This window comes from Tupaia chinensis, unplaced genomic scaffold (genome assembly GCF_000334495.1).
Source record: "Tupaia chinensis unplaced genomic scaffold, TupChi_1.0 Scaffold143898_1, whole genome shotgun sequence".
Lineage (NCBI taxonomy): Eukaryota > Metazoa > Chordata > Mammalia > Scandentia > Tupaiidae > Tupaia > Tupaia belangeri.
In genome coordinates this window covers 98,895-116,632 of record NW_006203749.1, presented here as the reverse complement: position 1 = coordinate 116,632, position 17,738 = coordinate 98,895, and the positions used below count along the sequence as shown (strand labels likewise).

At 37.9% G+C, this 17,738-nt stretch overlaps 1 pseudogene; it reads left to right on the top strand.

Annotated features, from left to right (window-relative positions):
* The first annotated feature begins 656 nt into the window (after positions 1–656).
* LOC102501241 (cytochrome b-c1 complex subunit 6, mitochondrial-like) overlaps positions 657–17,738 on the top strand; it is a 45,278-nt pseudogene continuing 28,196 nt past the window's right edge.

Sequence of the window (17,738 nt, the reverse complement as noted above, 5' to 3'; positions counted from 1 at the left end):
ACTGGCTATGCTGCTGGTTCAAGTCCTGGACCTGGTGGCTTAAAAATCACACTGGACATGTGTGCATGTGTGCCCAGAGATCTGAGTAAATAGAGGAGAAGAGACTGCAGTGTGACAATCCCCCCAAGGAATGATTTCTCACTTTATTTCTCACTGTCTTTCTCTGTCTCTCTCCAGCAAGTGCACATGCCCTATAGCAAAAACCTTTGTAAAAAGTATAGAAAAAAATGTAATAAAATGAAAGGGCTTGTATAAATGTTGAGATAGCACTATTTTACTCCCTGCAGCATACATGAACAATATTAATGTCGATATCATAAAAATCTCAAAAACATGTCATTTTAATTTTTCTTAATATGCACAAACTCAAGCACAAACTCATTTTTGTCTTTTCTAAATAATGCTTATTAAAACACATGCATGTTTAAAATGGTGGGGTGGGGGAAGAATATAATTCAGCGACTGCAAAACACAACAGTGTCTGGTAACAGGATAAGGCCTATCAATACATTGGCATAGCACTTCCCAGCAAGGCTAGTGGAAACAGACTGGGCCAGTAGAAACACGCAAGTTTATTAAGTAAAAATAAAAGCCTTTTGTTCACATTCAGAACCAATATGTTTATCAAGACCCACGGAGAAACATGTAGACCGGAAATGCATGGGTTTAAAATGGAGCCCAGCACTGGGGCAAGAGGAAATCAGGTAGCACTGTGGGGCTATGTTTTTCATCTTGGATCCTTTCTGTTCCAAATGGCAGCTTGACCCTTTATTTTCTTATGTTTTTCATCTTGCTCTTGCAGCCTGATTCTACTCCTTTGACAGGTAATTGATTTTGCCTCAGCAATTGAAATCTAACCTCCTATATTTCTAACCCTGCTTTCCGTTGCCAGGGACTGGTCCCTCACCGGTGAGTTGATCTTGATTACTCATTGCACTTTTGGCTTGACAGTGTTCACCTAATGTTCTATACTCTGGTCTCTATCCAAGCTCTGATTAACCTTATACTGGCTCTGCAGAAAGTACCCAAATCCCTTCGCATGACAAAAATTGTATAATCTGTAAAAGAAACCTATGCTTAAAACAGATCTTCAGAATTCTAGCACAAATGCCAGTGAAAAATGGAAGGTTTCCTTAGCATGCAAAAGACTGTGTTTGGGCTTGTTGTAAGACTAACTGTTCATTTCTTTCCATGTACATAATAGTTAGATAAAGTTCTGATATAATATCCATGTTGTATTTAGATTTTGGTTCAATCAATATTTATAAGTTATTGTCAGTTAGCTGGGAAGCATGTGAAGTAGTATTTTATGCATTATCTCGTCTAAAGAATACACAAATCTACAGGATATACAAAGTTAGTTTTATAATATAATAAATAAGAAAACTGAGATTCCCAGGTTAGTTGAGTTCCCTAAGGTAGTATAGCTAGTAAATAGCCAGATCATGATGAAAGCTACTCTTTCCAGAAATAAAGGCCAAGGCTCTTTTTACTTTACCAGGACAGTCTGAATGGATGCATATATTGAGGAGCAAATAATAGTAAAATGTGTCCTTTCTGCATAATCATTTTTATTTTTGATTTGACACATTTATAAGGTAAACCATATACAATCTCAAAAATCTGAGAGAATTTCTTCTTTTAACAGAAATAAAACTGTGACCTACAGAAAAGTAAAACCTGAAATAGCACAAATGGAAAATGTAATAATATGTTGGAATTTAGGCAATAGATTGTAAGTAGTGGTAAGCGTTATCTCTATAGAGGAGTTGCAGAGCTCCCTCAAGCATAATGTATCTGCCTGAAAATCACTCTCAGGCACTATACCTTTATCCTAAATTAGCTGAGCTTTACATTCATAAGAAAGTGTAATTGGGAATATTCTTGAACCAAATGAAATTAGAGCAATAATAGGTATAAAATTGAGCACAAAGAGGAAGACCCTGATGTGGCAGTTAAGGCAGTTGAATCCCACATTGCCAACAACATAGTTTGAGTCCTTGACCCAGTGGCTTGAAAAACATGCTGGGCTTGTGTGCATGCATGCCAAAATCCCAGAAGGATAGTTATGCTCCATGGGGAGAGGGAGGAAGAAGTTCTGTCTCTTTCTGTCTCTCTCTCTCTCTCTCCTTCTCCAGCAGGCACATATGTCCTCTAGGAAATAAAAAAAAAAAAAAGAGTCACAAGATAATTAACTCCTCCCTCTCATATTTTTACTTCAATTTATAATCCAGTCATATTTATTGAGTTCTTCTTATATCCTAGACAATATGCTAAGTGCTTTAAGTGGATGTTTGAACCTAATTTTCACAGTTTAGAAAGAAAGAAGCTATTCATTCCATCCTCATCATCCCTGTGACTGTCAGTTTTAAATAGCAGCTTGGCTAGCTTATAGTACCAATTTATTCAATCAAATGCTCATTTGGCTCTTTCTATGAAGATATATTTTAAAAACAATTATTTACTTAATTTTATTCTTATTTTATTTTGCTATAGGGGTCATGTGCTCATGAGAGACAGAGAAAGAGAGAAATGGAGAAACAGTGAGAAAGCAAGAAAGCAAGCTGCCAGATCCAACACTCGAAACATGATCAGTCATTATGGGAGCTCAGTCATTATGGGAGTCCAGCACCTTAAGCACCACGCCACCTACTGGCTCTTCTATGAAGGTATTTTTAAAATGTGATTATAATCTACAATCGGTTGACTTTAAATAAAGATTATCTCAATAATGAAGATGAGCTTCGTTCAGTGTAGGCTTTAAAGGTGAAAACTGAGATTTCCCAGAGAAAGAAGAAATTCTGCCTGAAGACTGCTACATCAACTTCGGCTGAAGGGTTTCCAGCCTGCCGGCAGGCTCTTTGGGATTTCAAAATTACCAAACCCCACAATTACATAAGACAGCTTCCCAAAATAAATCTCACAAGACGTGTGTGTGTCTGTCACCTATCTATCTACCTACCTACTTATCTGCCTACCTCTTTATTTCTATTTCTCTGAAGAACCTAACTGATACAATTTCCTTTTTTTTTAATTATTTTATTTAACTTTATTTATTTATTTATTTTAATTTGACCAGAGAGGGACAGAGAGGGAGAAAGTGAGAAAGCAAGCCACCAGGTCCAGGACTTGAACCGCGGTCCACCATGTGGGAGTCCAGCACCCTTAACCACCATGCCACATGCCAGCCCCACAATTTCCATTTTTTAAATGAGAAAACTAAATCTCAAGCATCAGGTAATTTGCCCAAGATTATAAGGCCTATAAATGCAAAGGCCCAGAAAAGAACCCGCATCTTCTGACTCAAGTTTAGACCTTTTTTTGGATGTCTGTCAGCTTTTTTTTCTTTTATTTTTGTGTCTTACTTTGTATGGCATTAAAGCTGTTTGGTAGTTCTGGAACAGTGCTGACACATATGCTTATAGGTGTGAGAACAAGTGAGAGAAGGGGAAGGTCTTATTTACCTATGCACAGAACCTGCTTTGCTGACACCTGGTGTACATCCACGTAAATAACTCCCAGATAGTTTAAATACAGGGAAACCATTGACTATGGAAGACTTCCAGTGACAAGCTGCAGATAGCAAAGGGCTAATATAAGGGTTCCCAAAGTAATGCCATAATATATTAGCACCTAGGTGATGGGCATTGTGCTAGTAACTGTCAATAACAGCAAGTTTTAGAAGGCAGGCCTGATTCGACTGTTGACCTCCAGAGGCAAATTAGCTCCATCCCTAAGGGATGGCTTTAAAGACAGGAGACGAGGGATTAGATCACTCTTATGCCCTTGCTAGCTAAGTTACACTGACCAACTTACACCGTCTCAATGATCTTTGGTTTCCTCATATGTGATATGAAGGATTATCCCATAATTGTTATAAAGATAAACATGGGCATAAAAGCTAAAGCATTATACAAACTGGAATCACAGTTATGAAAAATTAAACATATCTTTCTTTCTGCTGTGTTCCCTGCACTGGACCCTAAGTTGTAGGTAATGCAAAGAAAACTTATTAGTTGTCCCTTGGAAAGCATTCTTATCTCCTGAATGAAGGGGAAAACTGCATGAAACATGGAGAAACTACAAGGCAGATGTCTATTTGTAACATGTAAGACAGCATTATATCCCAAATATAACTATGGCATTGATGCAACCATTTAATATACAATGGGTCGGGGATACTTTGGTCTGGTCTGTTTCTACTAGCCTGGCCTGTTAGTGCTGTGCCAATGTAATGATAGATCCCATCCTGTTCCCATTCAGTGTGCTGGGTTGAGTTGTCCCCAGATGGTATTCTTCCCTCAGTCAGCCATTTTAAAAGCTGACATATATGTAAGTAATGATATGCTGTGTTTTATATACAAAACATCACATAAAGAAGTATCCTCCACTGTGCTAGTCATTTTTAAAAATATGTTCCCTAATTTTGTGTTCACAATAGCTTTGAAAGCTATAACATAGACAGAATGATGATCCATATTTTTTGTTGTTTTTGCCATAGGACACATGTGCTCACTGGAGAGAAACAGGAAAGATGGAGAGAGGGAAAGTGAGACATCACTCACCAAGGGAGATGGCCATGCCATAATCCCTTCACCTCCATTTTTCTATAGGGATTTTAAGCATGCATGCACACACCTCTGGTGTAATTATCAAGCTGCCAAGTCCAGGATTCAAACGGCTTTCGGCCATGTGAGAATCCAGCACCTTAACAACTATGCCACTTGCTGTCGCAGATAATCTACAGATTAACAATTAGTTATCTATAGTACAAAAAGGTGAGCTGACCTGTTCAATTATGTTGAAGATTCAAATCAATGATATACCTCTCTAACTCCAAAATTTGTATTTTTTAGAATTTTTAAATTTAATTTAACTCATTATTACTATTATCACTTTAATTTGCTATAAGGCAAATGCATTCACCAAAGAGAGACAGAGAGAGAGAGAGAGAAAGTAATAAAGTAAGCCTCCAAGTCTGGGACTCAAACCATGCTCAACCATGTAGGAGTCCAGTGCCTTAACCATAACACTACCTGCTGCCCCTACCTTTACTTTTTCACTCTGAAATTGGTGATTATGGTACGATAGTATCACAGACTTATATTTACTGAGAGAATTGGGTCCTAAGAGGATATCCAGATGAAAGCTTTCATTTTACAGATGAGCAAACTAAGGTCTTAAGAAGGAAAAGGAACGCTGACTCTGCAGCCCAATGGTTAAGGGAGCTGCACCCTACATGGCTGACTGTAGTTTGAATCCTAGCCCAGGAAGATTTTCAAACAAACAGGAGCTGTGTGTGCACCAAATCCCAATGGGAAGGAGAAATGGAGGATAAAGGACTGCAGTGTGATCATACCCCACTGGGGGTACTTTCTCTGTCTCTCTCTTTCTGTCTGTCTCTTTCATATGAGTAAATCTGCCCTCTGGCAACTCAAAAAAAAAAGATTTTCTTTACGTCACATTGAAAGTAGGTAACAGTTTCATCCAAGAACAATACAGTAGAACTGAGGTATAACAATCAAAACTTTGAGAATTGTTGGTGCTCATTAGCATTTGATGATATCAGTAGTAACTGTCAAAAGCAGCAGTTCACAAATAGAAATTGTAAAAGTAGCTCTGAAGTTAAGACTGTAAGATAGGTAGAACTGGACCAAAATATCAGTATTGAATTGAGATGCACTATGCTTAGGGCTGGAGAAAATGAATTCTGAACCTCTGAACCACACTGGCTAGTTTCAAATTCAATTCATTGTTTCATTCACTTACTCATTCACCTATTAGTTCAGGAACCAACTATGAAATGCGGACTATGTGTGAGGAGTTATCTTAGGTGTTTGAAATCTACTGCTGAATAAACAGACAAAAAAAAATTCCAGCCTATGTGGAATTTATATTCTAGCAGAAAAGACAGACAATAAATAATAAGCATAGCACACAAGTAGATCATTTAGGTCATTAAAAGAAAATACATGTTATAGAGAAAAAATGAAACAAGTTAAACAAGATCATGACTATAGGAAAATAAGGTGTAATTTTAAACAAGGCAGAAGGTAGGCTTCCTGAGAAAGCTGAGATTTGAACAAAAACTTGAAGGAGGGGAAATTAGTAACCCAGACAAGAACTTGGAGTAGGGACATTCCTGACAGAGCAAACACCAAGTGAAAAGGCTCTGATGTTAGAATAATGGCTGGCATGTGAAACAGTAAGAAAAGCAATTTACTTGGAGCAGAGTAGAAGGAGAGAGAAGGTGATAAGCTCAAAGAAGTAAAAAAAAATGCATATGGAAGATGACGGTGTAGGGCCTTGTAAAGAACACTGTAAGGACATTGGCTTTTCATCTCAAAAAATGAATAGCCATTGGAGGGCTTTGCACAAAAGAATGATATGTCCTGGCTTATACATTTTTAAACAATTATTTTATTTAACTTTATTTTATTTATTCATTTTAATTTGAGCAGAGAAGGACAGAGTGGGGGTGGAGAGTGAGAAAGCAAGCCACCAGATCTGGGTCTCAAATCAAGGTCTGTGAGTTCAGTGTCCCTCACCACCATACCACCTGCCAGCCCCATGTCCAGGCTTACAGTTTAACAAGATGACTCTGATTGAGCTGCTATGTTGTATAACTAGAGGGCGATAACTGATGGAAGCAAGGATACCAACGAAGACACTATTGCAGTCAGAGAAAAGACAATGGTGGCTTGGACTAGAGAGTTATCTATGGGCATATTAAGAAGTGGTATAGTTCTAGACAATTTTTTTATAAATAGAACTGACCAGATTTGTTTCCAATTAAATGTGGTTTGCATGAGAAGGGTAAAGGATAGACTGCAGATTTTAGTTCAAGCAAAGAGAATGAAGAGGACATTCATTGAATTGGGGAAGTCTGCAAGTAGAGCAGATTTTGAAAAGAATACTGGGTACATTCTTTTGAAAACATTAAGTCCGAGACATGGGCTGACTGCTGGATATACATGTTTGGAGTTTAGCAGAAAAGTACAGCCTCAAGACAAACATTTGACAATCAGGAATAGGGTGGGTGATATTTAAAACTTTGAAACTGAATAAGACCACCTAAATAGTGAGTGTACATAGAGAAAGGGTACACAAACTAGGTCCTAAAATATCACAAGATTAAATGTTTAGAAATTGAACAGGAACAAGCCAAAAGAGACTTAGATTCATGGCCAGTCAAGTAGGAATAAAACCAGAAGATTATGATGCCTTAGATCTTTGGTGGAGGGAGTGGGGGAGGGGGAAGTGTTTTCTGAACTAGGCAGTTACCAAGTGTGTCAGGTATCAATGTTAGATCAAATAAAATGAAGACTGAGAATGGACCATTAGATTTAGCAATGTAGAGCTCATTAGTGAACTTGACAATAGCAGTGTCAGTCATATTACCAGTAACTGTGGGTAGAGTGGATTTAGAGAGAATGGGAAGAAAAGAATTAGAGTCTGTGATTACAGGCAACTCTTATAAAGGATTTTTGCTCTAAGTAAGTGCAGGGAACTGGAGTAGTAGTTATGAAAGAAAGGACACCATAGTTTTTATATACTTATTTGTTTTTAAGGGAAATGATAGCATGTCTTCTGCTATTAAGAATAATCCAGTAGAGAGGAGACATTTTATAACATGGGGAAAAGGTGAGAATTGCTGGAGTCGATATATTTTTTTTTCCATTCCAATTTATTTTATACATTCAATCATTGTACATCACCACAGCTTGTAAAATTACTCAACATGAATACACTTCACACCAGCCCAATTGAAGATATCATACATGTTGTCATCAACGAGCCTCCATTTCTGTGACTCCTCTCTATTTTTCTCCTTGATTCCTTTCCTCTCACTCTCCCCCATCCTCTTCTCACACTATCTACAGTATCTGTAACCATTCTCCATGCTTCTATATCCTCCAATCTTCCAGTTTCCACCATAGAGCATAGAGCATAGACAGTATATATTTAGTGGAGACATGCAATGTCTTTCCTTCATAGCCTGGCTTGCTTCACTCAGCAGTAAATCTTCCATATTAATCCACTTTCTATCAATTGCTAGGGTCTTGTTGTTGTTGTTTTAATGACTGGGTAGTATTCCATAGAGTATTTGCCCCACATTTTTTTAATTCATTGATTTGTTTGTGGACATTTGGGTTGGTTCCATGTCCTAGTAATTGGGAACATGCCAGAATAAACATTAGATGTGCAAGGACTTTTCCAACTGAGCATTCTCCTGTCCTTTGGGTAGATACCCAGGGGTGGAATTGCTTGATTTGATATATATATATATATATATATACACACACACACGTATTTATACACATATATATATTTAATCTTAACAATTCTGACTGGGGTTAGGTGGTATCCCATTGTGGTTTCATTCTGTATTTACTTTATAATGAGTGATGTTGAGTTGTTTTTCATATGCTTTTTGGTTTTTTGTATGTCTTCCTTAGAGAGTTATTTGTTCAGCTCATTTTTCCATCTTTCCATTGGGTTGATCTTTTTTTTTTGAGGTAAGCCTCTTGAGTTCCCTGTGTATTCTGGTTATCGGTCCCTTATCTGAGGCATAGTTTACAAAAATATTCTCCCATTCAAGGGTTGTTGATTCACACCAATTACTGTGTCTTTTGCTGTGCAGAAACTTTTTAATCTGATATAATCCCACTTGTCTATTTTGGGGATTATTGCCTGTACTTTAGGGATTTTATTTAGGAAGTCTTTGCCTATCCCAATGTTTCCCAGATTTCCCCAGATTTTTCCACCAGTAGTTTTATAGTTTGAGATCTTAGGTTTAGATCTTTGATCCACCTTGAGTTGAATTTTGTTAATGGTGAGAGATAGGGGTCCAGATTTATCTTTCTGCAGATGGATTCCCAATTTTTCCAGTATCATTTGCAAAAGATATTTTCTTTTTCCCACAGATTGACTGTTGCTCTTTTTCAAAAACCAGTTGGCTATTTGTTTAGGGGGTTATTTTGGGGGTCTTTATTCTGTTCCATTGGTTCACATGTCTGTTTTTGTGCCAATTCTATGCTGTTTTGATTATCACAGTTTTGTAATACATTTTCGGGTTTAGGAGTGAGATGCCTCCTAGTCCACTTTGCTTGCTTAGTATTGCTTTGGCAATACAGGGTCTTTTATGATTCCAGACAAATTCTATGATTGTCTTTTGTAGATCTGTGAAAAATATCTCTGGTAATTTGATTGAGACTGTATTACATTTGTAGATTAATATGGGTAGAATTGTAATTTTGATTATTTTAATTCTTCCAATCCAGAAATATGGGATGTCTTTCCATTTTTTTGTGTCATTTTCAATTTCTTTTTTTAGATTTTTCATAGTTTTCCTTGTAGACGTCTTTGACTTCTTTGATTAGGTTGGTTCCCAGATATCTTACATTTTTTGTGGTTGTAGATTGCTTTCTTCAGTTCTACCTCAGTATACTTGCTGTTCATATATAGAAATGTTATAGATTTCTGTATGTTGATTTCATATCCTGCCACTTTACTGTATTCATTTATCACTTCCAGGAGTTTTTTTTGTGGATACATTTGAGTCTTCTATGCATTTAGTCATATCATCTGCAAATAGAGATAATTTCAACTATTCTTTCACTATTTTTTTTTCTTTCCCTATTTGAATGAGCTTTATTTTATTCACTTTTGGAGGTGATATACTTGAGGTGGTGAGGCTGACTTTAGGAGCACATTCAGTTTATTTGTGGCAATTACATGTAATGGTGGACAGTAATAGGATATAGATGAGTAGATGTGGCAATACGTACTTACAGTTTGAACTTCAGCAGAGGGACATATACTTGTAGGGATACATACCTTGATGTTGAGCAAGTCATCGAACCTCTCCATGTCAAATACTTATCCTTTGTCAAATTAAAATAATAATCGTATGCATTTCAAAAGATGATGAAATGACTGAATAACTACTACTTGTAAAATATTTAATATTTTATTGGCACATAATAAGCATTCTCTAAATTGTAGTCATTATTTAATGGTACAGATTCTGAAATCAGATAGCCTGGGATCAAATACTATTGAGCTCATTGCCTAATCTTTGTTTGTCTTATTTCCTTCACATAAAGAGAGAGATAATAATAATTCTTACTTCAGGAGGTAATGTATGAACAGAGGATAGCACAATGCCTCTGTTGGCATTACTGAAAATCTTCCTAAATGACCAGAACAAAAAATGATATGCTCTAACATCAATGCTAGAGAGAGGAAAGGAAAAACATGGAGTAAGATGCAAAAAGTCTGACTCCAACAAATTCATTCTCTGAGCTTGGACAAATCACCTAACTTTTGAAAAATGAAAAACAATATTATATTGTTTACTCTTTAGTGTAATTTTGAGCATTCCTCTGTGTAACGTAATGACACACAAGACTCAACTATATACTATGTAATAGTATGAGTGTTATCTGAATTGCAGCAATGCCTGTGTCTGAACAGGGATAACGTTAAACCCAAGGTATTGTATCTCAGGATAATGAAATAATATAAACACTTTTTACATACTTTTAAAGGAAGAGTGGGAAAGGGGAAAGACTATAAAAAAAAAAAAAAAAACAGCTGAGGACGGATGTCATTGCTCATCTGGGCACACATTTCCTAAAAGAACATGTTGCAGGTGATAAGAAAGTACTATGTAAAATATCTCACCCACCAAAACATTGTACAATATCAATGTTGACAATTGCAATTAGATATAGGCGTTCAGTTGATAGCTGTTCTGAGCCCAATCCCATTCCAAGTTCTAGAATACAGACAGCCAGGTAAAAGAGATTTAAAAAAAAAAATCAAACCCTAGTTCAGTGCAATAAGTGTGATAATAAAGCTATGAACAAAGAAAGGGGCTGGAGAATACAGGCAGCAACCTCAAGTAGATTCTTTTGTTCTATTCCTGAAAACAATTCTATTTCCTGAGTGAACTCTTTTGATCTTAGAATTTGAGCTCCTTTTGGGCAAAGACTGTTAGTTTTTGTTCTTTGTCTCTCTAGTGCCTGGCACCAAGTAGATTATCAGGGCCTACTTTAAGAAAGGAGTGAGGGAGGGAAAAAGGGAGGGAGGGAGGGATTAAGGGAGCAAGAAGGAAAGGAGGGAGAGAAGGAAAGTTGATTGCAGATAAAAGGTGTGGAACTGTTCAGTGATAAATCCAAGAGCCTTGCATATTTTATGCAGTTTCATCCCAGTAAGAGGCCACAAATGGGCTATTTTCAGAACTGCTTTGTGAATCTTGGGCTGCATTTTTGCAAAATGGCTTGGTTTGGCTGAACAACTGTGTTTTCTGTACATATGCAAATAGGAACAAATATGAGCAGGAACTTTTTATTGTAATAACAATTCAAAGTGACACACCAGCATCTGGATGGAAATTTCTCCAGCTGCACAGCTCACTCTTTATTGTAGGCAAAATAATCATTTCAGCCATAGAAGTGGTCCTGAGAAGTGGATAGAGACTATTTGGTGGAACACTATAACATCAGCTAATGACCAACCCTCTGAATTTGTGAGCAAAAAAGAGAAAATTCTTATATGGAGGCAGTGTAGTGGAAAAAGCATGTTCTTGGCATCCTACAGACCTGGTAGAGTGCTCTGGATTTGTCACTTACTATGTGGGTCACCTTGCGAAAATTATGCAATCATTTGGAGCCCTAGTTTCCTCATCTGCAAGCTGAGAAAAATATGGTATTTATCTCAAAGGATTGTTATAAGTATTGAATAAAGTAATGCATGAAGTGAGATTAGCAGCAGGCCCCGTATAACTGTAGCTAGGGTCGGATAAATGGTAGCTGCTATTCTCGTTAAGCTTAAAAAGGAAGAACACAGATAAGTAATAATACAGAGAGCCTTGGAACAGGTTGATTTGGTGACATTTCCATTACTCACTTCAAATTCTTTATGTTATAATATTGAAGAATACAAAATAAAATAGAAGATAATCAAAGGCGATCATGAAGGACAAAATCCAAGAGCCTTGCATATTTTATGCAGTTTCATCCCAGTAAGAGGCCACAAATGGGCTATTTTCAGAACTGCTTTGTGAATCTTGGGCTGCATTTTTGCAAAATGGCTTGGTTTGGCTGAACAACTGTGTCTTCTGTACATATGCAAATAGGAACAAATATGAGCAGGAACTTTTTATTGTAATAACAATTCAAAGTGACACACCAGCATCTGGATGGAAATTTCTCCAGCTGCACAGCTCACTCTTTATTGTAGGCAAAATAATCATTTCAGCCATAGAAGTGGTCCTGAGAAGTGGATAGAGACTATTTGGTGGAACACTATAACATCAGCTAATGACCAACCCTCTGAATTTGTGAGCAAAAAAGAGAAAATTCTTATATGGAGGCAGTGTAGTGGAAAAAGCATGTTCTTGGCATCCTACAGACCTGGTAGAGTGCTCTGGATTTGTCACTTACTATGTGGGTCACCTTGCGAAAATTATGCAATCATTTGGAGCCCTAGTTTCCTCATCTGCAAGCTGAGAAAAATATGGTATTTATCTCAAAGGATTGTTATAAGTATTGAATAAAGTAATGCATGAAGTGAGATTAGCAGCAGGCCCCGTATAACTGTAGCTAGGGTCGGATAAATGGTAGCTGCTATTCTCGTTAAGCTTAAAAAGGAAGAACACAGATAAGTAATAATACAGAGAGCCTTGGAACAGGTTGATTTGGTGACATTTCCATTACTCACTTCAAATTCTTTATGTTATAATATTGAAGAATACAAAATAAAATAGAAGATAATCAAAGGCGATCATGAAGGACAAATCTTTCAGAACTGAATGTAAGTGTTGTATGATGGTATGGGTGGTGATCATATCCCTACCTATCACTTACTATGCAGTAGTTTGTGTGTTCATTTGCTAGGCTTCCATCATAAAATATCACCGACTGAGTAGCTTAAACAACAGAAATTGTTTTATCACAGTTATGGAGGCTAGAAGCACAATACCAATACTTCAGAAGGGTTTGTTTCTTCCAGTCTCTCTCCATGATTTGCAGGTGGCTAGCTTCTTAATATGTCTTCCCATGGTCATCATTCTGTGTGTATGTGCTCGCATCTCTTCTTATAGGGACACCAATCATATTGGATTAATGTACATCTTAATTATTTCATTTAATCTTAATTTTATCTTTAAAGCTTCTATCTCCAATGTGGTCACTTTCTGAGGTATAGGAAGTTAGGACTTTACTGTATGAATTTTAAGGGATGTGATTCAAGCTATTACATTTTGTTACACTGATGGGAGAGAATGTGAACAGGGAAGGAGGCACTTATGTGAATAATCTATTAATTAAGCCTTTCTTATAATTACTCCTTAAACTCTGTTGGGAATCATATTTTCTGCTTTGTTGAGGGTTAAAAGAATAATGAGATCAATAAAGTGGATGAAGATTTGATAACCTAGACAGACCATGGAGCATAAGGATGATACAGTTCATTTTTGCATACAAGATGCTGGAATCTTTCCTGATAGTATCTCATCTGCAATAAGATAAGAGACTATGTTATAGTCCTTCTCCTGAAATTTTAAAACAGGGCAAATATTTTCTTCTGGGAAATTTGTCATCCTTTACAAGCTTCAGTATCTACTTATATGAAATTAAGAGTTGGGGTAAAACTACATTTAAAGATGCATGTCAGCTTTGACAGTATATTGTTTTAGTAAGAGAATTCCAAACATGAGTTAAAAGTAAAAGTATTGCCTTTAAAAAAATCAATTAGTGCTATGGAAGAAAAGGACTTTATATTGGAATTTTGGTTGATAATCACCAAAATTTTATATGCTGGGAGTGAGCAAATTATTGGAGATCTCAATATTCCCATAGAAAATGTTCATACATCTTCCATTTTTTTTTGTTTTGTTTTCTTGGGTTTTTGCCATAGAGTGAGTGTACTCACTGAAGAGAGACAGAGAGAAGGAAAGTAAGAAATCACCCCCAGGGAAGATGGCCACACCACCATTCCTTCTCCTCAAGTCTAGTCTCAGGATTTTGGGCACACAGGCACATGTGCTCAGTGTGATTTTCAAGTCACTGGGTTCAGGACTTGAACCATAGTCGTCCATGTGGAAATCCAGTGCCTTAACCTCCACACCACTTCCTGACTCAAAACAGACAGTTTCCATTTTAAGGAATACACTGCACAAGTCTTGCACTGGCTCTACTGGAAATTTTCATAATGTCTTGAAACTATTAATATATAGCAGCTAGATGACCCTTTCAGAGATTCATCTCACACATGAAATTACATGGTTGACATCATCAGAATATCATTTATCAGTTTCCACAGGCTCCTAATGTGTGTCTCCACACCAGAGGTACACCCCTCGCCCCGACCCCCGCCACCACATTCTGCTCTTCTTAAAGCAATTAAAATACTTTCAATTACCCAATGAAGACAACCAAACTCTAGAAAGTTCTTCTGTTGCCTGACCACTGGTACCAATCAGTCTCTGCTTTGTTCACATCTAGCTTCCTTAGAGTCTCTTCCTCAGCAGTACCCATACTATATGCTATAAATCTCAGCCAAAAGTAAACTTCCTATAGATCTTCAGCTTGCCAGTGTCTATGCAGATCCTATACCTCTGCCAACATTGTAAATTCTTATTGATCCTTCAAGACTCAGATAAATGCTACCTTAGTGCTACATGTACAGAAAGAAAAAGATTATATAAGTGTTTTACATTTCCACCCTTCTCACCCGGGGCCTTTCTACATAGGCACAAATTAGCTTATTATAGTGGAACTATTGGTTGAACTCTATAGCTAATAACTGTACCCTCCTTACCTCTTCCCAGTCCAGTTCACTCATCCAAATTGTATTGGGAGCACAGAAAAAAAAGCAGGAGCACCAGAGCTCTGACTCCCAAATGCAACTAGGTCTGTGCACATTTGTCTACTGCTGTTATTCTTCACTCTCACATTTCTGGATCTCTCTCTGCTTCTGTCTCTTGGCCTCCTTCAATAAGATATATTGTATTGTACTCTTTTTCCTTTCTTTTAACTATAATAAATATAAGGACTCTTCAAAAAGTTCACAGAAAATGCACATTAAGGAAAAACTAAGGATGGGCTTTAATTCTTTGCATCGAAATAAACTCATATTTGAATTCTTTTTTCCACAAACATTTTGAGGTCTCCCTGTAGTACTCATCTAGGACGATGGCTTTAGAAATTTGAGATCCTTCTCTCGCTCACACACAGACACACACACACACACACACACACACACACACTCACAAAGATGTGCATGCACCTACATATGATCGAGAAGTTTCATGACTCAATGTACCCTACCTCAGAATACACTGGATGGTTTAAATCACTCACATACCAACTAGGAAAGGCATATCATGCAACTTATATTATTGGCCTTTTCATATTTTCATTTTGGATAAATCAATATGAACATATACCTGACACTATACTGCAATTATTCTATATAAGAGTTTTTACATGTAAGTGTGGGACATGTTTAGAGAGAGAACCTGAGGTGTGGGAACATGCTCTGAGCAAACACTACCTGTCCTTCTGGGGTTTGGCAGAACCTTGTAACTTGTCTTTTCTTTGACCTTCGCTGCAGACAGCAAGGGCGGAAATTGCTAGGGGCGTGCCAACAAACACATCTGATGGACTTCAAGAGACATCTTGACCCCAATTAGCAAAATCCAATCCTGCTCTGCATTTGAAAGGTTCTTTAGCCTTCTCTGGGTGTGGTGGTGCACTCCTTATGGAGAGGTTCTTTAGTTTCTTCCCCACACCTAACAGGTTTCTCTGCATTAGAAAAGATGAGACTTTCTTTTGATGGGATTATCACCAAGGGATATACCTGGTCCAGTATGACTAAACCCTTATAGATTTGCTAACTGCTTCTTATTGTCTGTAACCTGGCAACCAATCTATGAAGTGTCATGAAACATACATGTGTAATAATGTCTCCCTGTACTATAAACAAAGAGGCCCAGTTTGTCTGGGTGGCTCAAGGGGCTCAAGCAGCAGCTCAGCAGTGGCACAAGTTGTTTGGGCTACCTAGGCTCAGGCTGCCTGTGTCCATTTCTACTCTATGTCTTTGTCTCATTCTTTCCAGTTCCCCGGTCCTGGCAAGATGGAGGGCTTTCTCTTTCTCGTCCTCTTTCTCTTCCTCACCCAGCAGCCCCCTGATCATGATTCAGCTAGACCCAAAGCCCTGGGGTGGATGCCAACATGTAAGTTTTTCACAAGGACCTGTTTTATAGTTAAGGAAAATACCATTTATGAACTATCTATCATACGGTACTATTCTAAAATTTGTCACTTCTAATGCACATAACTAATTTCATTTCCAATGATTATTTTTCACTTCTAATAAAAGAGTAAAAAGAGACCTGAAGAAGATCAGTGTTTATTTATGACCAACGTAGTTGAACTTTGACTAATAACAGAGTGAAGTGGAAATAGTCCTTAATCCAAGAATTCCAAACCATTTAGGAGACTAGGTGAGAAAAGAGATGACAGTGGCCATACTATGGTTTTAGCTATGTGTGTGACAGAAAAATTAACAATATTAAGAGATAAATTGCAGTTATAGTAGACAAAAAGAGATGATGGATTGATTTTTTTTTTTTTTTTGCTATAGGGCGCGCGCGGTCGCCAGACAGGCAGAGAGAGACATAGAGACAGAAAGCGAGAAATCACCCCCCCAGGGGGGATGGCCACGCCGCAATCCCTTCTCCTCCATTCTCCTCTCAGGATCTTGGGCACGCACGCACACGCGCCCAGCGTGAGTTTTAAGCCACCGGGTCCGGGACGTGAACCGTGGTCGACTACGTGGGAGTCCAGCGACATAGCCATTACGCTAACTGCTGGTTCCCATGATGGATTGATTTGAGGTAGAATGAAGATAGTCATACCTTAAATTCTGGTTTGGGAGATTGAGTGAATGCTAGTTTGGCAATATAGGAATGCAAACAGATTTAGAGATCCAAGGTGAGAAGCTTAGATTTAGAAATATCCAGTCTAGTGGAAGGGAAAGGACTTATAACATTCTATTTTAGTATTCAGAAGGCAATTATGTTGACAAGTCTGTCATACTAGGAGAAAAGTCTGTTGAATTAGAAATACAGATTTACAAATAATGAACATATATATGGTAAAATAAGAGATTTTTCAAGAAAACGCATGTTTATAGAGAATAGAAAGTTGGGCCAACCCTGTGGCTTAGTGCTTAAGGGAGCTACATCTCACGTGGTAGACTGTGGTTCAAATTCCAGCTCTGCTGACTAAACAAATACGCCAGGCACATGTGTGAACATGCCCTAAATTCCCACAGGGTGGAGAAAATGAGAAGAGATTGCAGCATGATCACGCCCCACTGAAGGAACTTTATCCCTCTCTCACTCATTGTCTGCCTCTCTGGTAAGCACACACACTCTGGCAATTAAAAAACACTAGAGAATAGAAAGGCTTAGAATAGAATTAACACTCAATGGGAACCAGCAGTTAGCGAAATGGCTATGTCGCTGGACTCCCACGTAGTCGACCGCGGTTCGCGTCCCGGACCCGGTGGCTTAAAACTCACGCCAGGCGCGTGTGCGTGCATGCCCAAGATCGCGAGAGGAGAATGGAGGAGAAGGGATTGCAGCGTGACCATCCCCCCTGGGGGGTGATTTCTCGCTTTCTGTCTCTATGTCTCTGTCTGTCTGTCTGGCAAGCGCACGC